Genomic DNA, 25,772 nt, shown 5'->3' on the forward strand with positions numbered 1-25,772 from the left:
GAAACATAAGGAAGCAAAAAATGGGGAAAACGGGGCGGTAACTCACGTGACAACGGGCCAGGTCGTCACATGCTAAAAATGTCTATGAGTTTAAAATTTTCTAGAACTATTAATGTATTCTTCATATTTTTAGGTATCAGACGATACTTATGCAACCAAGTCTACAGCAAAAGAACTCGAGCATGCCTTCCTGTACACTGAGTTCCTGGGAAAGAAGGTATATCTGGTTACAGGGCTGAGCCCTGAACTGAAAATCAAAATAATGGAATTCCTTAAGGCTAACTTTGATTGCTTTGCATGGTCACATTTGGACATGAAAGGTATATTACTCGACGTTATAACTTATAAATCAAGCCTTATAACGACCCGGCTGGTCCTTTTGTATATTGTAGTTATGTTCCCCTATTTATTGCCTCTTTTATGATCATTTATGGTTATGTGACTTGTCGGGTTGGTTGGATTGGTTTTGGAAAAGTTTCGTAGTGAATTGGGACACTTAGTCCCAAGTTTGGAAGCTTTAGTTGAAAGAGTTCACCGGAGTTTGACTTGGGTGTAGACGACTTCGGAATAGAGTTTTGATGGTTCTAATAGCTTCATATGATGATTTATGACATAGGCATATGTCTGGATGTTGATTCGGAGGTCCGTAGGTTGATTTGGTGCTTTTTCCCGAAAGTTGGAAAGTTGAAGGTTTGAAAGGTTGAGAGGTTTGATCGAGAGTTGACATTATTGATATCGGGTTCGGATTTTAGTTCGGGGAGTTGGAATGGGTCCGTCGTATCACTTGGGACTTGCATGCAAAAGTTGAGGTCATTCGGAGTTGTTTATGCTTGATCGGCGCAAGTTTTGAATTTGGAAATGTTCATTAGCTCTTTAGGCTTGAATTGAGGTTTGATTCGTAGTTTTGATGTTGTTTGGAGTGATTTGAGACCTCGAGTAGATTCGTGTTATGTTTTGGGATTAGTTAGTGCGTTAAGGCGGCTCCCGAGGGCCCCGGGCGTGTTTCGGATGGACTACGGACCATTCCACCATGTTTTTGGACTACTGATGTTCTAAGGTAAGGTTTCCTTATTCGCGTTCATGATACGGTGGTCGCATTCATGAAGGGTTAAAGGGGGTTGGGCAGTCGCCATTTTTCGCGTTCGCGAAGCAGCCAAGTGCTGGGAAGAGCTTAGCATACACGTTTGTGAGGACCAGGCCACGTTCGCGAAGGCTTGGATATTTTCTTCATCGCATTTGCGATATGGAGAACACGAACGCAAAGGCCTTTTTCTAGGAAGATTATTTTTGGTCTTCGCGAATGCGATGAGGGTCCCGCATTCGAGATAAGTATGCCTGGGCAGATCTATCTAATACTCTATTTCGAGGATTTGAGTTATTATATCACATTTTGAGTTAGAGAGCTCAATTTTGGGCGATTTTGGAGGGGATTTTCACGATTTGGGTCGGGATAAGTGTTTTTGACTCGGATTTGTCGATTTTTCATGATTCTATCTTTACTCTTATCATTTAGTTGGTAAATTGAATTGGAGAAATTGGGGATTTTTGTAAAAACTTTTCTAAAATATAAATTGATGATTTGAGGGCCGATTTGAGGTCAGAATTGGATGATTTTGGTATGGTTGGACTCGTATCGAAATGGGTGTTCGAAATTTGTGAGTTTGGTTGGATTACAAGGTGCGGGCCCGGAGTTGACTTTTTTATTTTCATTAAAGATCTAATCTTTATTATCCGGGATTGCATTCTATGGCTTTTATTTATGTTATTAATTTATTTTGGCTATATTCGAGCCATTCGGAGTTGGATTTGCGCGGGAAGGGCTTGTTAGTGCACTGATTTAGCTTGTTTGAGGTAAGTGTTTTGCCTAACTTTGTGTGGGGAAACTATCCCGTAGGATTTGGTTAAATTGCACAATTTGAATTACGTGGAAGGTGTGTACACGAGGTGATGAGCATGTACACGGACTTTATGTAGAAATTGACTGATTTTAACTCTTAAGTTACTTATATGTATTTATTTAAATTTGTTATCACTTGTTATATATTTTGTTGTTGAGTTCATTCTTATATGCTTTAATTGTAGTTGTTTCTACATGTTTTATCTTCCAAGTTAACTCTTATATGCCTTAATTGTAGTTGTTATTACATGTTCTATCTTTACTTGTCAAGTTTCCTCTTATATGTCTTAATTAAAGTTGTTAACACATGTTCTACCTTTCATTGTCGAGTTTGCTCTTATATGCATTTAATTGAGGTTGTTGTTACATCTCATACCTTTCATTGTTGAGATTATTCTTATGCATTGATTTGAAGTTGTAGTTATTAAGAGCTATTAACATGTTCTAATTGAAGTTGTTGTTTGATGGGATATCCTTTATCATCGAATTGTTTCCCGATTCATTTTGTTGTTATTGAGATTCTTCTGCACATTTTGGTTTAGTCGTAGGCTATGTGTTATGGTTACATTGCTATTGTTGATTTTGGTAATGTTGTGGCATATTGGCACATGTGGTGCGACTTGATTGTTGTGTTGTAATATTGATGTGCATGTGGTAGTATAAAGGTAGTGTATTGATGCGCATGCGGCGAGATAAGGTGGGATTTATGCGCATGTTGCTTTTAAGGAAAATTACTTGATGTCGCGCTGCGAGATAAGGGGCAAAAGCGCATGAAGATATCTCAGAAAAAATATTTTTAAAATAAATGGAAGTCTCACGCGACGTGATAAGGAAGATTTTGATTGTGATTTCTGAAATATGAATATAAGGTGTGGTACCTCGGTGTGATTTTTGTTGCACATTCTATGTTGGAACGGCTTGATGGATTGAATGATTATTGTTTTCTTTAGTTCATTTCACTTGTATTTTAATTGTTGATCATTTATTATTTTTATTATATGATCTCTCTTTGTTGTTATTCATTGCTTTTACTCCTGTTGTTAGCCTTATATTATTATTATGCTTTCTTATAATTTGCTGCTTTTACTTTTTGTTGTTAGATTATATTCATATTTCGCACAGGTTTCTATCTCTAGTAGGTGTCTTGACCTGACCTCGTCACTACTCCACCGAGGTTAGGATTAATACTTATTGGTTACTGTTGTGGTGTATTCATGATATGCTTCTGCATATTTTTGTGCAAATTCAGGTACTTCTGCCCGTGTCGGATGCTAGTGAGTTGATTCAGACATCGCGGATACTTCAAGATATACCTGCTTGACACCCACAGGCCTCAGAGTCACCTTCTAGTGATCTTATGATACTGTTTATTTTGTTTTCGAATAGTATTGTACTATAGATTCTTAGTGTATTTTAGTAGAGCTTATAACTCTGTACCACCGATTTTGGGATTGTATGGCTATTGCTCCATTTTAGTTTTTATTATGTTATTTTATCAGTTCAAATCAATAGCTTAGTCGTTATTTCTGTTGAATTTCCATCATGTGTTAGGCTTACCTAGTCTTAAAGACTAGGTGCCATCACGATTCCTAAAATGAGATTTTGGGGTCGTGACAAATTGGTATTCTCATCATGTGTTAGGCTTATTATTTGGAATTGATTCCTATAGCTTTATTTGACATTATTGAGTTATTTGTAGCTAGATTTGAGCCGATTGGAGGTGATTTCTATGGGGAGTACGATTTTAGAATGTTAATTTAGGCTTGTTGAGATAAGTATCTTACCTAATCTTGTGCGAGGGAATAACCCTTGGGATTAGACCCTATTTTTCTAATTGAAATATATGTAATGCAGCATATATGTGAGGTGCCAAGCGTATATGCTGGTGTTATGTATAAAAAATAATCGGATTAGAAACTAGGCTTCTATTATACCTTAATTTGATTGTGTGCTCTCTACATGCGTTTATACTGTCATGCTATTGATCATGTTTTAAGATTATTATTTCCTAATTGGCCAGGAAGGAAATTTGTGGAATCATTGCTATATTGATTCAGCCGTAGTCATATTTTACATCTTGAGCGCGCATTCGCACTTTATTATTGTTCAATCTTTATGCACATTATTGATTACTTGTGAGCATATTTCTCTTTGATGATCAGCTGTTATCTTGGATTGTTATGATTTTGCCACATATCGACTTGTTGAGCGAATTGGTTTGGTGTTGGCACGAGGTCTCTTTCGTTCAGATATTGTGATGTGATGATGTTAAGGCACGAGGACTTTGCCATGCGATTATGATAATATTGTGGTTGTTTTGGCACGAGGTATTTACCGTGCAGTTGTGATGATATTTTTATTATTATGGCACGAGGTCTTTACCGTGCGCTTATTGTTATGGAACGAGGTTTTTACCGTGCGGCGTGTAGATATGGATCCATTTCCCTAGGGTACATATGGACAGGGCACCCGAGGTACATATAAATAGGTCGGGGATCCCGAGGTACATATGGTCGATGTTTACCTTGAAAATGGTAATAACAATTATATTTGATTTTGTGGTTCTAAAAATACGTAATTTATTTTTATGCTAGTTGTTAGGAAATTGATGCTAAGTGTGAGACTATAAAATAAGATAAGAACTCAAAAACGGTATGTTTAAGCTAACCGAGCGGCTGAGAATCGGGGCCTCGAGCCTGGTTATACGGGGCCTCGAGGTCGAACTCGATACTAAGTTATGGACAGCCGGTAAAGGACTAACAGCTTTGGGAGCTTTGATGAAGGCTCTTTATGATCAATAATGAGCAATAAATGAAGAACAATTAATAGAACACAATAAATGTAAGCAATAAATGTAAATAATAGAATCAAGGGAGAATGTGTTTAAGTTAGAGAGCAGAGAATGTTCTTGTATTCAATGTTGTGTGTTGTATCTTTTGTGTGTCTTACAAAATGATAAGGGTCCCCTTTATATATGAGGGGAAATCCCAACATAGTACAAAATGCATTTATTAAAAAGATATGAGGCTGGTACAGTCATTTAATACCACGGTACGGGCTTGAGCTAGCCTAGTAGGCTTGGTCAGCTTTAGTCACGTGCCTTGGGAACTTCCCATTAGTCCGCCATAGCCACTGATTTGCATTGCCCCGAGGTCGATCATTGAGAACCCTCGGGGTCGAACCCCGAGCTGAACTTCGAGCCTTCTGGGGGCGGTCTTTACGAGGTGCCTTAACGATCACAAAAACGGACCCTCTGATTTTTACCGTATACAGATAGTCCCCGCGTTTCTTAGATTAAAATGATAAGAAACGATTCTGACACTGATCTCCTCGAGCCTCTTGTGATGACGTCATGCTTATGACATAAGCTTTTGTGGTAACTGAGACGTCCCATCGGTGCATCTTTTCTAGAAGCATTTAATGTAGCGCTGGTTTATTTTCTCAAAGCGATAATATCACCGCCGATCCGTCTCCCAAAAAACATTGATTGCGCCTGTCGATACATTTCCCAAAGACATTGATTGCGCCGTCGGTTATGCTGCCACCTTTCTATAAATGGAAGCTTTCTTGAACCAAAACCTCATTCAGCCATTCTTCAACAGCCATTAACTCCTTTCTTTTCTTCGTCCTTCTCCAACTCTATTTCCCATGTTTAAAGCCCGTGACCGTAAGGTCACACGGCAGTGTCCTCGCCGGTTATGCTATGGCTCTTTCTCAGAGCTTCCCCCTACTGAGTGGGATCGCACTGGCTTCTTGTTGTTGTTGTTGTCACACCTCCTTTTTTACACACCACCCCGAAGGGTAATATATAAGGGAGTTTTTCCACTATAAGTGACATTAATCGAAATGGGATTATTTAATGATCAGAGTCGCCACTTGGGATAGGTTTGTTTCTGGTGTCCCAAATCACCGATTTATTTTCAATCCCAAATCGAGGAAAATTTCGACTTTCCATGTGAAGTCTACGAACCAGAAATTCTGACTAAGGAATTCTGTTAACCCGGGGGAAGGTGTTAGGCATCCCCGGATTCCGTGGTTCTAGCACGGTCGCTTAAACAATCATAATTGGCCTATTATCTGATTTTAATACATGTTCAACCTATAGTGCAATTTTAAAAATATTTACCGCTTTTAATTAATTTTACGGAAAATTGAACGTCGTTTAAAACGTGTCTTTGGATCGCGTCACATGAAATGCACCCGCAATCTAAAACACATTTTATTCAACGTTTTAGGATTTGGATTTGGGTCACATGAATGCACACCCGAGTTTAAGAAGGTAAAATTATTAAATAACGCACCTAAAGCAACTAACGCGTTGTTAACTTTGTGGGAGGCCATGAAAATTCGCTAAATGGCACGTCCCGAGTTCTAAGGATTTTAAAGAAAATAATTAAAGAGGGCCATGAAATTTTTGATTTTATTTGGCACGGCACACCTCAACTTTATTTTTAAGGATGTCCTAACTAATATTCGGAAAGTCCATGAACTAATATTATCTATTATGGCTCAACTCCTATTCTAATTAAAGGGTTTACGTAATTAAAATTGACTCACATCAGAAGCATTTAAGAAGATTTGAGCCCCGAGATCAAGCCCAGACCCAAACAAGGACATATTTCAATTATTGAAAAGGTCCTTAGTTTAAATCTGCTGCCTAGCTTGGAAGGCCCAATGCTTACATTTAAATCATTAAAAAATATTAATTAGAAAGAAAAAGTGATCCAAGTCTTTTAAAGCTATGGGCCCAAGGATGGGCCCAATTCAAGTTGCTCACGCCTGGAACTGGCCAGGGTGCCATGCGGAATACCACATGAATAAGGGCACCAATTTTATTGGGCCTGGCCTTGAGCCCAGATGCAGGCTTTATTTTTTGAAAACAAACAGGCCCCAAATTTAAGGCATTAAACTTAAAAAGAAGGGAATTCAAGATCGAATCTCTGAACTCACAGGTTGCTGAGTTATTAAACGAAATAAACAAGCTTTCGATAACTGACCCTTTAATTTCGAAACATTAATTAGTAAGCTTTTATGACAAAATACAGACCTGATTCTAATCCTTATATGAAATGAAACCTCATAACTTAACAATTTTGTCAAACACTCATCGAAATTGAAAACCCAACCATACCTACTATTTATGACTACACAAATTATCCAACCAGATTCCTATAGGACTGATGACCTGCTAATTTATATTGCTATCAACAAATGAATGTGTCAACCCCCACATAATCAAACAAACTCAAAAAAAAATGAAACGAATCAGTACTGCCTAATATTTACAAGTACAAACGATAGCACTGATTGCAGCTTTGTCATGAGCTTCAAATGTTTGTAATATGTCATTAATTGACATACCAAACATGGAGCATAAATGAGCTAGTCGAAATAAAATGTAGCCAAGAGGAATAACATGGCAGAGTACTAACAGTAACTAAAATCAAAACAGGAAGTCAAGAATGAATCTACATAATCAAAGTCCACAGTCCAGTTTATCAATACACATAAGAAATACTTTTATAAGAATATCTTTCATACACAAGTTTCAGGGAAAAGGAAGCCCAATCAACAGTTATAGTTCTGAACCTAGGTACTAAATGTAAAATGAAAGTAAAGCAACGGGGATATCAACTTAAATGCAGCCTTCATTCAACACACTTCAAACTATTACAGGTTCTGCAATCGATCCTCAATTATGAGCTAAGGAAAGTACCTGGAAGCAGGAAATAAGGAAGAAGTAAGAGGCAGCAAGTTCAGCAATAGCAGTAACAGGGACAGCAAAATCAACCCAGAAACGATCACATAAAATAGGTTTGAATCCACAGCAATGTCAACAAAGTTCAGTAATTGAAGATCCAACCCAAAATGAACCAAACAAACTGAATACCCATACAGATTCAACTCATTTTACCCCTTCAGCTATTCAGGAATAATTTGAGAATGGAAACTTAAAGGATTTTCTGGAATTTCAATAGAACAGTGAATTTTTTGTAGTTTTAGCTCTTAAAATCCCTAAAATCTGATCTCCCCTATGTATTTTCTGCTCTTTTCTCTGTAGGCTCTCCAATCTTTTGGCTCTAAAATCTGTAGGCCCTAAAATCTTTTGGCTCTAAAATCTGACTTGCAAGGCAAGGATACAATGCCTTTATAGGCAAGCAAGTAGGGCAACTTCAGATTTTTGTTTTACCACTTAGGTCCTCTTCTAATTTCTGCTTTTTGCTTAAAAGTCCCTAAAATCATGGCTTGTTACTCATGTTATACTACCCAAAACCAGAAATTGCAATTCAAATCCCACACTAGAAGCTTCTAGGGGCTTCCTATTCTGTTACTGCAAGATTCCCTAACCTAAACTTCCTAATTTACCCTTGAGACCCCTGAGAATTACCTAAGTCTACCAAACAGGGATCCGGTCCAAATGACCCAATTCAGTGGGTCTGAATAGACCCAAATGAGTTCATTACTGGGCCTACTGATTTCAGGAATTAATTCAAACAAGTCCAAATCCACAATTTGAGGGACTGACCAAAATTCTAAACAAAAGGGAAAAGGGAACTAAAATTAAACTAAGGGGAAAATACCTAAAACTAATTGATTTTATTCAATAAGGAACCTAAGACTAATTTTGTCATTAACCTAACTAATGTGACATGAAAACAGTAGAATAAAAGATGAACAAATAAGAAAACATGTGAGACAGAATCAAAGACCAAAAAAAAATAAAGAACAATTAAAACGAACGAACAATAAAAGAAAAATGCAAGGAGCAGAATCGATACCTAAAATTTGATGAAAAAATCCAGAAAATACCCCCTCAGCCTTTGATTTTGATTTCTGGCCCAAATCGAAATTAATCATGTGCTTTTTATCAACAATACGTGAATAAGATCAATTTGGACCCAGAATCTTCAAAGGAACCTTGACTTGGGACTTTGAGGATTTTAGGGTTCTCTGATTTCACATTCGAACCAATCTAGGGTGATTTGAAGGGAACAGGTTATAGATTAGGGAATAGGGAGGCTTGGGGGTTCTTTGGTGTTATGGTGGTGTTTGGGTGGTGGCGCCGCCGGCCACGGCGGAGGGTTCAAAGGCGGCGGCTAGGGTTTGGGATATTTGGGGGTTTCCAATGGGATTCGAGGGGAGATATTGGTGGATTCATGATGAGGGGGTCGAGGTGAGCTTATGGTGTGAGTTTGGTGACGATTGGCCGCCGGCCGCCGCCGTAGGCGATTTCCGGCGGGCGGCAGGCGGCGGAGACGGTGAAGGTGGCTAGGTTTTAGTCTTTGAAAATGGTGGGGTGTGAGAGAGGAGACAAGGGGGGGTAGGTCGTGTTTGGACATATATATATTAAAAACACCCCCACTTCAGGGCCGTTAGATCAAGTAACCTCGACGGCTACGACTTAACGAGGCTAAACGGCGTCGTTTGGTATTAGCTAGAGACGGTCCGGTTCAAAGGGGTGATTTGGGCTGGATTGTGGGGTTCTGGGCCAGGTATTTGGATGAAAATTTGGGTTGGGGGTTTAATTAATTGGCCTGGAGTGAATTTGGCCCAAATTTGGGTCTTTAATAAAGAAGACCCAATTCTTTTAAATTCTTTTCTCTTATTTCCTTTTTATTTTTTCTTTTCTTTTTCTTTTCAAATTAAAACAAAACTAAAATTAAACCTAAAAAACTAAATTAACCTACCAAATTATATTAAGCTCTAATTAATAATCAACACCATTAATTAAATCAATTTAAAGGAAAACTAAACAAAATTCAAAGCTAAAATTAAACAAAGCAAATAGATCAATTTTTTGTGATTTTTGTATTTTTGTAAAACCCTAATTACTAAATAATCTAAAATATGTAAAATTAAATCCTAAATGCAAATGCAATGCGTACTTTTGTATTTTTTATGAATTATGTTATATTAAAAATGCACACAGAAATGCAAACAAACATGAAAATTATGCAATTAATCCTAATAATCAAATAATTAAAAGAAAAATCCTAATTTTAAGAATCTTGTAGGAGTAAATCATGCGAGGCAAAAATCACGTGCTCACAGAGCGAGTTGCTCTTCTAGGCGGGCAGCTGTGTGACAACACTACAGAGAAAGCGGCGCTTTCGTGTAACATGCTATGGTTTGTTGTTGGCCCGAAATAATGAGAGAGGACTCTCAACTTATCTTCGTATTAAAGGACATGCGGACCATGAACTTCTGCTCATCTCTCTTAACTTCCACCTGGTGTGGCGCTTCACTCCTTTTGCTTTCCATGGAGTGAGGTGGTGTCATCTACTAACTGTTGCATCCCACACCGGTGCAACATCTCCAGAAGTGGCTTCACAATAGTAGTGCTGGCGAGATCCATACTCGCCAAATTTTTCACCCAGCCACTTCTTCATCTTTTTCTACTTCTTCATCTTTTTCTGCTTCTTCATCTTTTTCCGCTTTGGAGGAGGTTCTCGAAGACATCGTTTGGAAGGTCGAGATGGGGACTCCGAGGGAATGGTTCTCGCAGAGATTGCTCCCGAAGATGTACCACCGAGAGTAGATTAGACTTTATTTTTTGCCTTTCTGTTTTTGTGTAAGGACCCTTCGTGGGCTTTTGTAATCATGTGTAAGGACCCTTCGGGGGCTTTTGTAATCATCGTTTATTAATACAAAAATATTTATTCAATTTGTCTCTGATTTGTGCTGGATTTCCCTTTATTTGCGTTTGTGAAGAATCTGAGCACGTGACTTTACCGATCGGTCCGAATACCGGACCTGGGCGTAGGAATTTCCTCGGTTCTTGATTGGTTAACATGATTTTCTCTGAGACCCTTTGCCGTTCCTCGGACTAAGTCCGTGTTGACTTGATACAAACTTAGGCCCACGACTTCGAATTGAGTGAGAATGTGGCCCTGATTTTAGAACCAAACTTAGCCCTTTTAAACCCCGTTGACAGTCCTCGAGGGATAATTTGCTCGAGCGTCTGAGGGATAATTTGTTCGAGTATCTGAGAATAAAAATAGCCCTTAGACTTTCACAGACAGTCCCCGAGTGAGAGTTTGCTCAAGCTCGGGCGGCCTAAAAACTTGATTTGAACTTAGAGTGAAGATAGCCTTAAGGCGTTATAGATAGACCCTGGATGAGGATACGCCTGGACTTGGATAGCCCCCGGACTAAAGTAACCGAGAGAGAATTTAACTTGACCTGAAGGCGTAAATAGCCTTAAGGCTTAATTAGTAATTCTCGAGTGGAAACTGGCTCGGGCTTAGGTAGCTCGAGGGCCAAAGAACCGGGTAAATGACCCGTATTTGCAGAAATCCTCGAGATAGGGTACCACCTCGAGGTTAGGTTTATATGAATAGCTCCTTAGAGCTTGTCTTTTGTTTTGACAGAGATCCTCGAAATCGGGCACCATCTCGAGGCTTATAGTGATATTGACGGCCCCTTAGAGCCTATCTTCATTTTGACAGAGATCCTCGAGATTGGGCACCATGTCGAGGCTTATAGTGATATTGATGGTTCCTTAGAGCCTATCTTCATTTTGACAGAGACCCTCAAGATTGGGCACCATCTCGAGGCTTATAGTGATATTGATGGCTCCTTAGAGCCTATCTTCATTTTGACAGAGATCCTCGAGATTGAGCACCATCTCGAGGCTTATAGTGATATTGATGGCTCCTTAGAGCCTATAGTCATGGTAGCAGAAATCCTCGAGATCGGGTACCATCTCGAGGCTAGGTTGACGCGGGGGTCTTTGATCCTTCAAACATCGTATAACAGCGTTAATCGTATGACACGGTTGTGAAATGACCGAGGTGATCCTGCCCGTACATCTCCCCGAAAATGATAATGGTCTAGTTGGAATTGATTGGACTTTCAGGGTAGGCGGACAGTCGCCGCTTGCTCTATATATGAGTTTGTTTCCTTTTTTTCTGAGGATTCTGCTATTTTGAGCCGCTGCCTTTTTTTCATAGAGTTCTTCTTTCCTGCATCAGCCTTTCCGTCATTTTAATTCAAAGTTTTCGCCTGAGTTTTCGTTTTGCTTCTCTTGTTTTGCCATAGCCATGGCTGCTACGCCCAAATCCGTTCACCAGGAAGAGGAGGGTTCCGCCTCTTCTTCCCGCTCAATCGATAGTACACCATCGGCGTCTAGCGAGCTGACCTCCAGACGCTTTGTCTCGAGGAGGGACCTTTCGTTAGAGAGACCTCCCAATGTCGAGGGTCATTGGGATCATGCATCAAGGTTCACTTCATCAATAGGAGAGGAACACCTCGAGGCAGTGAGGAGAGACTGCGGATGGGGAGAAAAGGTTGTACTGCAGGCACCTTCCCCGAAAGAACACATCACGCTCATCAGAGGGGTTTTTACACGTATACACATATCCCTTCACGTTGGGCCGTCTCGATAGAGTCGTGCTTGACTTTTGTCGAAGATATTGGGCTACCCTAACACAGGCTCACCCGTCATTCTGGAGGATAGTGCTGATGATGAGGTTCTTTGCGGAGGAAACCGGGCTCGAGTTCACCCTTAGCCATCTCATCAGACTGTACCGACCCTTTCATTGCAGAGGCTCGATAGCTTTGCGATGCCGATCCGCCAGGCCTTTTGTTGTCCATCTTGAAGAAGATGGGGACTGAGGATGGATGAATCGATTCGTCCGAGTAAGGACTGTCGATGTTATCCCTGTGGAGTTCCTGTCGTTTCTTGAGGAATGGAATGTCACACGTAAGTGGTACACTTGTGTTTTATCATTTATGCTCATGGTGGAGATGGATTCTGAAAGGACACTTTCCCTTTCTTTTTTGCAGCGATCTCGTGGATGCTATACGAGGTCCCCGACTTGACGGATTGGGCTCGAAAATTGGCAGCCCGCTCAACCTATGATGAGCGCAGGTGGCGAGATCTGTCCAAGGGTAGATAGGAGGCAAAACAGCACAGTACGTGCTGTGTTGTTTGCTTTCTTTGAAAGGTACTTTCTTTTATGTGAACTCACTCCGCCATCGCACGCATTGGGGAATTTCCTGAGATGAGACCGTGCCACCTCGGAGAGGGAGAAGGGTCGCCAGCTTCGGGACCGAGGAATAATAATAAACGATAAGAACCTTCGCAGGGCGAAGGTGCTCATAGCGAGACAAGTCCAGGCCAGAGGCTCAGAGAAGATGTATCAGTTGAGCCTGCAGCGCCCGGGATTTCTGGCCTTAGAAAAATAGTCCCTCATTTGCTGCCGCCTTCTTTTCTCGTCGAAGGTACTTCGAGGGACAACGATTCTCTTCTGCCGCCTTCTTCTCCCGTTGAAGGTACTTCGAGGGATGTTCGAGGCTAGGGGCCGCATATATCGAGCAGGGTATCGAGCGATTGTATTCTAATCGGGAGCGATTTTACCGGGCGGATGGAGCTAGGCCAGTAGATGTGCGTTTGACTTTTGAGAAGGCCCGGCGGCTCTACTCTGTGGTGAGTTTTGGCAGATCGTATTGGTTTTTTAGTTTTGCAATTTTACTCTCCTATTGAGCTCTCTTTTCGCAAGCCTTCGACAAGCTTAAGTCCGAGTTGCTTCGCCGTGAAGCCAGGTCGCGAAAAGCCTTGGACGGGGAGAAATCTCTCAGGCTTCTTTGTGATAAAAGGGGAGAGGAGTTGGTATACCTGCGGTAAGAGGCGAGCCGGAGCCGGAACTATGAAAGTTACCTCGAGGGACAGGTAGCCTCTGCTCCGAGGAGGTGCATATTTCTCCTTCCGCCCTCTGTGATTAATGTTTTGATATTTTTAGCTGCAGAGAAAAACGGAGAACTTGGAACGTCTTCGGGGCGAAGTTGGTCAGGCCAAGTGTGAGCATGATGAGCTAAAGGCTCAGGCAGATGCCCAAGCTGCGGTCAAGAAGAACCTTTGGCCAAGGCTTCTGCGCTCAAGGTGCATCTCCTAAATGTTCGTGAAAACAGCTCAGTTCGAACGAGCAAGATTGCAAGGCACGAGTCTGAGCTTTTGGAGATGAAGACCGAGGTCGTGGACGCCCGGGCTGAAGCTGAAGAGATTCGAGCTAAGGCCGAAAAGAAAGTGGACGTCTATTTAAAAGACGTTGCCGATGCTCGATCTGAGCTGAGACGAGCTTCCGATCGAGAGAGCAAAAGTAATGAGTATGCCCGATGCAAATCTCAGAGGGAGACCCTCGAGGAGATCCACGTTAGGGGTTTTGATCTCTTGGAAGAGATAAAGCAGGCAAAGGCGGACGAATATGATGCCAAGTTCCTTTTGTTTGATGCCGAAGATAATGAGGAAGGGGCCGACGGGCCACAGTCCTCGAGGGGCACGTAGACTAGGGTTTTTCTTTTTGATTCTTTGTACAGCGTTCTCAAAGAACTTTTGCAAATGGAGATTTTGTATTTTTTTCGCGTATGCATATAAAAGAAAACCTTTCGGCTTCATCTTTCATGCCTTTTCCTCTACTTGTGTATGTGTATCTTTGTTTTTGAATTTATATATTTGTCGAAGATTAGCCAGGTGAACTGGACTTTGAGTAATGACCCTTAGGTATATAATTTGGTCCTGAGGCTTTGTTAGGCTGGCCCATAGGCTCTTACGCGAAAGGTCGGTACAACTTTTAACATAGACTGGCGATAGTGGCTCTTGCGCGTTTGCCCTCAGGCGTATTCAGTTAGCTGTTTTCGGGCTAAGTCTTCGAGTCGGACTTCGACTCGAGTTCACTGACCCTTAAGTTTTTGCATTTTAAGCTGGCCCTTAGGCTCTTATGCGTTGGGTCGGTACGGCCTTTATTATGGGCTGGCGATAGCGGCTCTTACGCATTGGGTCGGTACGACCTCTTAGTGTAGGCTGGCGACAGTGGCTCTTATGCATTGGGTCGGTACGACCTCTTAGTGTAGACTGGCGACAGTGGCTCTTACGTATTGGGTCGGTAGGACCTCTTAGTGTAGGCTTTATTTTTCCCTCATTAAAGACTTTTGAAGTTTTATGTTCGCCCGACTCTTCGATGGTTCGATAAGAACCTCGATTGTGAGCCGTTATGCAGCAATAGATGAGCACCTCGGGAGGTTTCGCTTGATGGCTAAATGATTTCGAAGCTTGTAGTTTGGAGCTGATATAATCGAAGCTCTTTTTGCTTATGCCGAAGGTAGCCTGTGTAACCGGTTCTTTTCGAAGTTTTTTCGAAGTAATTAAAGGCTTGTGATTTTATAGCAACGGTCGGGCATCCCCGAGTCGCGTTAGTTTGGCTGGTACAGCCTTGTGACCGTAGTCATTGTATTTGGCCAGAGCCTTTTAGTCCCCGAGTGAAGTAGTTTCGGCGTCTAAATCGAGGGTATGCCTTTTTAGGGGTCTTACCAGTTCGGATATATAGCCTTAACTTTTAAGATCGGGATTATGCCTTTTGTAAGGTCTTACAATTTTAACATGCCTTACTTGAGGTCTTACAGATTTGGTTACTTGGTACAAGTATGATTCATGCCTTGCTTGAGGTCTTACAGGTTTTGTATTTGCCTTTATGAAGGTCTTATGAGCTCGGGGTTGCCCGCATGGGGTCTTATAGCCTCGACTTTTTGACAAATCGATGGGGTGACCATCGGCGACAGTCCCCAAGACATCGAAAGTCTTTTGGCTCTGGAGCTATTTTATAAACTTGGTGCTGCCTCATTGAGGGCTTACGAGTTCGAAGTTTCTGACCCGGAGGTCGAGTTTTTGACGCCAGTCCCTGAGTGTTCGGGAGGTTTTTTGGCTTTGGAGCCATTTCTTGTAAAGGTAGCAGACTTTTTTGAAGTGCAAAGCATTTTGGTGGAAGAAAAATATTCTTTGATTACTTGGCACAAGTATACATGTTTTCGTCGTCAAGGGATCGGTTATTCTACGCGGACACAGTTAATTCGACCGTTTGGCCCGATACATTGTTTTCCTATCGAGACCCTTTTTGGCCCGTCTTGACTTCTCCGAGGAGGCGACCTCCCGGGGGGATGCCCCCCAGTATTCGAGGTTGATTGAAGAGAAGCCTTGGATACTTGTTGAGTTCTCCTTAGGTAGCACATAGATGTTGCCTCGTTAAAAACCTTGCCGGTGAAACCCTTCTTGGGATAAAACCCGATCAAAGGAAAAGAGTGCAACGTATGCTTTGAAACCTAAGGTCTTCAAGCTGGGCGGCGCTTTGACTGCTTTGATTGGACACCTGCACAAAGGGTAGTGTAAAATGTGAATAAAAAGGGAGATGGTCATACCTTAGTGGTGATGGCGCTTTGAGCCTCGATACGCTTCGAACATTTCGGTTTGCTTTTAGGACACGGCACAGTCCTTTGCTTGTTTTATTTGGGTGTAGCAAAGAATGTGTCTCGTGATTGCTACTTTACTGTTTGCTTATCCTTTGACCCCTTCGATATGGGAGGTGTTGACGTCGGTGCCACATTGTGCACCGCGAACATTTCCCTCGCTGCATGTTGTTCCCCATACAAGGTTTTTATTCCGTCCTTTGTCGGAAACTTCATCATTTGATGAAGGGTTGATGGTACTGCTCTCATGTAGTGTATCCATGGCCTTCCAAGCAAAGCGTTGTACCTCATGTCTCCTTCGATGACATGGAATTTGACATTTTGGATCGTGCCGGCCACGTTGACCGGGAGGGCGATTTCCCCTTTCGTTGTTTTGCTTGCCATGTTGAATCCGTTGAGGACTCGAGAGGCGGCACGATTTGGTCAAGCTGTCCGAGCTGCTCCACCACCCTCGACCTAATAATGTTGGCCGAGCTACCTAGATCCAGAAGTACACGTTTAATTTGAAATGTATTCACAAGAAAAGAGATTACCAGTGCGTCGTTATGAAGCTGAGACAAGGTCTCGATGTCCTCGCCGCTAAATGTGAGAGCGTCCTCGGACCCCGAGTTTGCTTCTCCCTAGTTATGGATATTTTTGTTCTTTTGACAACGGGTTCCTGTGGGATGTCGACTCCCCCGACAATCATGTGGATGACATGTTGTGGTTCTTCTGTTTCATTTTTCCTGTTTGCCTCTATTTCCCGGAACTGGTTTTTAGCTCAATCGCAAAGGAATTCTCTGAGGTGCCCTTTGCTGAGTAGTCGGGCTACTTCTTCCCGGAGCTGTCAGCAGTCTTCGATCCTCTGACCGTGTGTGTCATGAAATTCGCACACTAAGTTATGGTTCCTTTGTGAAGGATCTGATTGTATAGGCCTTGGCCATCTGGTGTCTCTAATTTTACCGATAGCGGATACAATGTCTGAAATGTCGATGTTGAAGTTGTATTCTGACAAGCGGGGTACCTTCGTCGGCCCTGTGTGCCTGTCGAATCCGGCTTTGCTCACGAGTCCCCGAGGATTCTGACCTTGATCCATCCTTCGGTCATTTCGAGGTATGTTGCGCCTTGGGGCGTCTCTTTTATCTTCAGTGTCTGGTTGGTATCTTTCTTTGTTTGTCCTTGGCTCCTTTGCCGGAAGCCTGCTAGGATATATCGAGCCCGAGGGGGCTCCTAGTTGGTTGTCCTCGACTCTAATCTTTGATTGATATCGGTTGTGGACATCCGACCAAGTCACAGCGGGATATTCAACTAAGTTCTGCTTCAGCTGCTTCGAAGCTACCGAACTTCGCTCATTCAAGCCTTGAGTGAAGTCTTGCACTGCCCAGTCATCGGAGACTGGTGGTAATTCTATTCGTTCCATTTTAAAGCGAGATACGAATTCCCGCAGCATCTCGTTTTCTCTTTTCTTGATTTTGAAGACATCGGATTTCCTTGTAGCCACTTTGATGGCACCGGCATGTGCCTTTATGAAGGAATCCGCCAGCATGGCAAATGAATCTATTGAGTTCGGGCTAGGTTTTGATACCACATCATTGCCCCTTTCGAAAGCGTTTCTCCGAACTTCTTTAGAAGGACGAATTCGATCTCGTCGTCCTTTAGGTCGTTGCCCTTCATTGCACAAGTGTAAGCAGTGACGTGCTTGTTGGGGTCCTAGGTTCCGTTGTACTTCGAAAGATCGGGCATTCTGAACTTCTTTGGAATGGGTTTTGGAGCCGCATTCTGTGGGAATGGCTTTTGTACGAACTTCTTCGAATCGACACCCTTCAGGATCGGGGGTGCGCCCGGAATTTGATCGACCCTAGGGTTGTAGGTCTCTACCTTCTTGTCATTGGCTTCTATCTTCTTCTCGCCCGACTCGATTCTCTTTGTGAGGTCCTCGAGCATCTTAATGATGGCGGGGTCGGCTGCTGAGCCGTTGTTGCTTGATATTTCTGGTACCTGTTCGGCCTGGGGAGCCGTTTCTGGTGCTGCTATGCTTGGAGATTTTTGGTGGCTTTGCAGTTGAGCAATCGCCAGCTGCTATGCCTGTAACATCTCGAAGATGACGTGAAGGCTAACCCCTTGTTCCTCCTAAGCCAAGGTTTTTTGGGCTTCCTATTGGTTTTCTTGGCGTATACTCCTGTTGGTGTGGGATCTCATGTCGACGTGTTGAGCGTTGCGCGAGACCACATCGACGGGAATTGGTTCTGGTGCAACCTCAGGGTTTTGTGGTGGTACACCAATACTTGGAACAGCTACACCATTCTCTCCATGGTCCTCAAGACCGTTGTTGTCATGTGCGTTTACTGAGTTAGACATTTTGACCTGAAATCAAAGATTCTTTGACAAGAAAAAGTGTGAAAGATAACTTGCGTTATGTAGTAAACCAGCAAGAAAACAATCACTATTATTTTTAGCCCCACGGTGGGCACCAAACTGTTTACCTTGAAAATGGTAATAACAATTAGATTTGATTTTGTGGTTCTAAAAATACGTGATTTATTTTTATGCTAGTTGTTAGGCAATACATGCTAAGTGTGAGACTAGAAAATAAGATAAGAACTCAAAAACGGTATGTTTAAGCTAACCGAGCGGCTGAGAATCGGGGCCTCGAGCCTGGTTATACGGGGCCTCGAGGTCGAACTCGATACTAAGTTATGGACAGCCGGTAAAGGACTAATAGCTTTGGGAGCTTTGATGAAGGCTCTTTATGATCAATAATGAGCAATAAATGAAGAACAATTAATAGAACACAATAAATGTAAGCAATAAATGTAAATAATAGAATCAAGGGAGAATGTGTTTAAGTTAGATAGTAGAGAATGTTATTGTATTCAATATTGTGTGTTGTATCTTGTGTGTGTCTTACAAAATGACAAGGGTCCCCTTTATATAGGAGGGGGAATCCCAACATAGTACAAAATGCATTTATTAAAAAGATATGAGGCTGGTACAGCCATTTAATGCCACGGTACGGGCTTGAGCTAGCCTAGTAGGCTTGGTCAGCTTTAGTCATGTGCCTTGGGAACTTCCCATTAGTCCACCATAGCTGCTGATTTGCACTGCCCCGAGGTCGATCATTGAGAACCCTCGGGGTCGAACCCCGAGCTGAATTCGAGCCTTCTAGGGGCGGTCTTTACGAGGTGCCTTAACGATCACAAAATCGGACCCTCTGATTTTTACCGTATACAGTTGGCCCTTCGGGTTTCTCTCTTGATGTCATACACGCGGATTATGGTACTTTGACTAATGTTGATTTATTCTGTTATGGAGGCGGATGATGATGAGTGGAGTGTAAGGGTGGAAGCTTGGCCATACAGGTAAATCCTTTATACCTTGTTGTGTTTTTATGTTGAATTTTTAACATGCTACTCTATGCCTTTGTTATTTGTTGATGACTCGAGTGTCAAGATTGATTTACCTATGTTGCATTGATATCTATTAATTTGTTAAGTTGATGATTTTGCACTTCGTTATGTTCTTGTTGCAAGTCATTGTATATATTGCATAAGTTCTTTGATTAGTGAGTAACATATGACTTAAACCTCGTCACTACTTTACCGAGGTTAGTCTTGATACTTATTGAGTGTGCGTTGCGTCGTACTTATGCTACGCTTTTACATATTTTTGTACAGATACGGGTGTTGGCAGCAGCGAACCTAGGGAGTGAGTACTTTTTGTTGAATGAGAGGATTCAAGGTAGTGTTCCATGACCGTCGCAAACCGTTGAAGTCCCCTTCCCTTATATTATACTGTTATTTTAAATTCAGACGGCATTGTACTATTGAGAAATATTATAAATTCAGTTATAGAGCTCATGACTTTGTACTACCTTATTTGGGGAGTTGGTATTATGTATCACTATTTTGGCTATTGTTGGAGATTTATTCCACTATTTATATTATCCGGACTTATTATATCTCGTTTTGTTCTATTGAATACTTATTGTATGTTGGCTTACCTAACCTTGGGGGTTAGATGTCATCACGACCCTCGGTGGGTTTTTGGGTCATGATACTATATTCTATATTGACTAAAATTTATATATATTTTTACTTTATGTTTTATAAATTCCATTATCTTCTACAAATATTACCAATTATAATTTGAACATTTACTGTTCTTTTCGTAATTTGATATTAAAAGGTACTTTTTAGAAAGATCGGCCAAACACAATTTACTTATCAAATATTGCAAAAATCACTTCTAAAATGAATTGGCCAAATACAAACTACTACTCTCCAAAAAATACTTTTTTGGGAAGCACTTTTGAACAAAAGAACTTTTCAAAATAAGTAATTTTTGGTTGTTTGGCTAAGTGCTAAATCCAACATTACAATTGACAAAACAAAAGATATAGCTTCTTTTATTTCCTACTATAGGGATTCTATGATATCAAACGGTGAATCAACATGCTGTACAAAATCTTCCTTACACCAAAAGTAAAACAAAAAAAAGGCAGTTCATCTTAATTTTCTGTAAAGAATTGTTGTTCCCTTCAAAACACCTATTGTTTTTGTCCTTCCAAATGGTCCACCATATGCATCTTGGGATAGTCTTCCGCCACTCTTTATGTCTATTTTCCCCAGCAAAACAATTCCAGCAAGCAACTAGCTCCCCTGTAGTCCTAGACATGGTCCATGACAATCGTTTCATACTCAAAAATAGTTTCCAGAGAACTCTAGACACCATGCAATGTATAAATAGGTAACTACTATTTTCATCCTCATTCTCACAAAGATACTACCTTGAGCACAATGTCCTTCCCCTACTCCTTAAATTGTCTTGTGTTTGCAAGCATCTCTGACAACTAGCCATATAAAACAAGCTATTTTAGGTGGTATTCTCACTTCACATACTGATTTCCAACTCCACAACTGAAGTTACTGACCAGGGTGATAAGCAAGGTATATGCTAAATTCACTGTAAATTGGCCCTTACCGTGTCTTTTCCGTTTATCTCTATCCTCCTCTTCTGTTATCCCCTTGAAATGACCAAGTGCTCTCAACAATTAAATGAATCTGGGAAATTCCCGGTCATTAAGTTGTCTCCTAAAGTTGAAGTTCCATCCTTGCTAGTCCCAGCAGTCTCCCACTGTGGTTTCTGGATTCATACTAAAAACATTCATATTATTGAACAAGTCTTTCACAGATTCATGTCCCAACTAATTGTCATTCCAGAAGGATGTCTTCCTTCCATTTCCTGCTAAGATGTCAATATTTGGGACCAAAAGAGGGCAATAAGCCCCGATAGACCCCCATAACTAACCCCATAAGGTTTAGTAATTACCCTTGAAACCCATTGTCCCGCAAGACCATACTTGTCATGACCCCAATTTTCCTCTGTAGGATATCGTGAAGGCACCTAGTCTCAAAGACTAGGTAAGTCTAACAAACATGCAGAAGTAACCGAAACAATAATTTAAGATCTCAAAACTCAACAATATATACAAAGAGAAATTTCCACAGCTCAGTGTGTATACAATAGCCCAAAACCTGGCATAATACAAGTCACAAGCTCTATGACAATACCAAAATCATTCCTATACAACTGTGTCTAGTAAAGAAGGAAAAATATAAAAGGGATAGAAGGGGACTCTGAGGCCTATGGACGCGGGCAGCTGTACCTTAAAGTCTCCAAATGCGAACTCAGCTCACTAGTGTCGGGACTGATAGGAAGTAACTAGATCTATACAAAAAGATGTGCAGAAGCATAGCATGAGTACACCATAACGGTACCTAGTAAGTTCCAAGCCTAACCTCGGTAGAGTAGTAACGAGGTCAGGTCAAGGCCCTACTGGAAATAATAAGAAATAGGACAAAAGATATATAACATTATAATGATAACGACAATGGAAATGAAACAAATAATGAGATTGCCAAAAGTTAACTACACAGAATCAAGGCAGATAATACAACACATAAAGAAACAAGAATTGACATGTTTAAGGAAACAAACAACCAAAGACAAGTACAGCAAATAGAGAAGAGATCAACAAGGGCCACTACCGAGGTACCGCCTCGTAGTCCCAAATCGAAAAGTCAGTCTTTTCTTATATCACCGCGGGAGCCTTTACATTTAGTTTTGAAAATAATTTTTCCCAAAATAGCATCCCGAGCATTAGCCCACGTTATCACACCACATGGCTTCTAGTAATTTCCCTACTAGCTACGCGTATCAAGCCCATCTTATCTCACTGCATGCGTTTCAACCCCCAGAAATTATAACACCGCATGTGTATCAATATCACAACATATCACAAATTGCGCCTCAAGTGCCCAATATCACAACTTGTCAAAAAAATCAAACAATAACAAAATTTAACAATAAGGAGCCCTCGGCTCAACCACAAAATACACAAAGTCTCAACAATAACGACCGGAAGAATAACTCAATAGAATGAATTTCACAACTTATTATGTAACGGCCTGACCGGTCGTTTTGCTTTCTAGAACCCCGTTCCCCTAAATAAGACTTCCCATATTTGCTTTTACTAACTTATGACTTGCGGGGGTGGTTAGTTCGGGGTTTGGAAGAGTTTGGGTTGAAATCGGAACACTTGGTTCCTTAAGGTTGGCTTAAAATGCCAAGTTTGACTTCGATCAACATTTTGAGTAAACGACCTCGAAATCAGGATTCGATGGTTCCAATAAGTTCGTATGATGATTTCAGACTTGGGCGTATGTTTAGATCGGTTTTTGGATGACCTGGGAGCGTTTTGGCGCCTAATAGTGAAAGTTGGTTCTTGAAGAATTTTGAAGTTCTTTATATTTGGTTTGGAGCGGGTTTTACTGATATCGAGGTCCAAATGGAATTTCGAGATCAGGAATAGTTCCGTAATGTCATTTAAGACTTTCACGCAAAATTTGGTGTCATTCCGAGTAGTCTAAGTATGATTCGGCGCATTCGGAGAATTTGGAAAACTTGAAGTTCAAAGTTTGATTCAATTTGGTTTTGGGGTATGATTCTTGGTGTCGTTGTTGATTTTCATGTTTCGACAGTTCAAGCAAGTCCGCATTATGATTACAGACCTGTTAATGCCTTTGGACGGGGTCCCGAGTGGCTCGGGTGAGTTTCAGACCCCTCAGAGCAAAGTGTGAGAAACCAAAAAAGCCCAGTTCTGGTTTCCTTCCTCGCGAACTCAAAGGGACCATCGCGTTCGTGTAGAAGGAATTGGGACTGGGGAGAAAGTGTGCTACGCGTTCGTGATAGCTAGTCCACGTTCGTGAAGGTCTGGGGCCGATGACCTTCGCGTTCGCATGAGGCGACTCGCGTTCCCGTAGAGTAGCCTGGGCTGGGCTGGGCCGCTTTGTTCATCGCGTTCCCGAAGGAGCCCTCGCATTCAAGAAAGGGTAGGCCAAACCAGCCTTTGCGTTCGTGAGACCCTGGTCGTGTTCGCGAAGTACAGCCTCCAGGGGGTCTGAACCATTTGCCTTCGCGAACACGGGGCCCCTTCCGCGTTCGCGATGAAGGAGGCAGCAGGGCACTGAGTTTTAAAAACGGGACTTAGGCATTTTTAAGGTCATTTTATTACACTCTTGGGCGATTTGAGAGTTCTTAAGGAGGGGATTTCGACCTAGCATTGTGAAGTAAGTAAATTCTAACTAATGTGAGTTTAATACATAGTTTATGGGTAGATTATAACATGTAAATTAGTGAAAATCATGTGTTTAGAGGAAAACCTAGATTTTTGATAAAAATGGAGTTTTACAACGAAAATGGTTATGGAACTTAATGAAAATCATATATTTATGTTCCTAAGGTTATAGGTAACAACTTTCTTCAAAAATTTCCAGAATCCGGGCACGTGGGCCCGGGGATGAATTTTAGAAATCTTGCACTTAGAGTAGGGAAATTACATTAATAGTTGGGATATGAACTTTTAAGCCTATATTGATTTGTTTTTACACTATTTGGATAATTTTTGGATTGTTCGGCACCAAATTGAGGGTTTGGGCTTAAACTTGGACCGGAGAGTAGGCTTTAAGGCGACGTAAGTCTCTTTTCTAACCTTTTAAGAGGTAAATTTCCCCATAGGTGAACTTAATTAATATATGATTATTTTTGGGGGCTACGTACACATGAAGTGACGAGAGTCCGTACGTAGCTACTATTCCTGTTATGTCCGGTAGTTTTAGGCTTACACCATGCTTTGTGGATACCGTTATCGGATCATAATTGTTGATTTGCATTTAATGGAACTAAGTCGAGGACTTTAAGAATTCAAAGGTTTCAAGTAAATTATTATTTTGAAAAGAATAGAGAAAAGTTACGTTATATTTATATTTAACCGCGTCGCAAGTATATTCCGCGAGCGGGGTGACTATTTCCACTACTTCGTTCACCTCGACATGTTAATAGACGCATCTATGGTTCACGTCGTTCGACCCTCGGCAGTGCATAGTTTACATTTTATGTTGGATCGGGCCGAACGTCCTCGGTGGAATTTGTGTGTGATAATAGAACTGGAAACCCTTTTTATAATCGGTATAAATCTACTGTTTTAGAGATCATTTGTTTTAAATCAAGTAAGTGTTTTGGGTTCTTAAACATGATGGAATAACTGTTCGGTTATTTCTTGTTCTGAGTTTATTGTAGTTCTGTATATCATGCTTAATTAGAATCAAATATTATTATATTGTTGGCCCTAGTAAGTGTCGGAGTCGACCCCTCGTCACTACTTCTTCGAGGTTAGACTAGATACTTACTGGGTACATATTTTTATGCACTCATGCTACACTTCTGTACTTGATTGTACAGGGTTTGAGGCAGGTGCATCTGGCCACCAGTCCGGCGCGTAGACTTGATTCCCTATCTTGAGACTTCCTGGTGAGCTGCCCTTTTGAGACGTTCTACAGCAGCTGGAGTCTCTCCCTTATGCTTTTATTTTCGGTCTATTTCCTTTCAGACAGTAGGCTAGCAATTATTTTGTATATTCTACTAGATTGCCCACATACTTGTGACACCAGGTCTTGGCACACACACTAGTAGCTTTTGATTTTGGTTTGCTTACACGATTACGATTCATGCTTATTGCTTCCATTTATTTATGTTAAAATTGAAAACTCCTAAATCTTTTTTTTTTACAAATAAGGAAAAGCTATCACATACTAATTTATTTAGAACGGGAAATCACTAGTTGATCAGTGTTTGCTTGCCTAACAACGGTGTTGGGCGCCATCACGGCCTATAATGAAATTGGGCCGTGAGATATTACTTTGCCTCAATAGGAATCACAGCTTTTGCAACTAAATACCAATTTCAACAACAAGATATTTCAAGAATAGTAATTTAAGTAAAGAATTTAACCGTTAAATAATGAATATGGAATCAAGGAAACAAGAATTTCAACTAAACATGTAGAACAATTAGCAAGTAAGAGATAAGACAAGCAGACATGTGAAATTAGACTAAAATGATGACTATAACATGTTAAGGCAACTCAATTAAGGCATGGAAGGGATCTACATGCTAAAATCAAAAATTTCCACACTTAGCCCGTGTACACACTCGTCACCTTGCGTACACGGCTTTCACATATCACAATCATCACAAATAACACCAATCCTAACGGTAATTCCCCGCACGAGGTTAGGCAAGTCACTTACCTCAAACCACG

The sequence above is a fragment of the Nicotiana attenuata genome, chromosome 1 (assembly GCF_001879085.1).
Source record: "Nicotiana attenuata strain UT chromosome 1, NIATTr2, whole genome shotgun sequence".
Classification (NCBI taxonomy): domain Eukaryota; kingdom Viridiplantae; phylum Streptophyta; class Magnoliopsida; order Solanales; family Solanaceae; genus Nicotiana; species Nicotiana attenuata.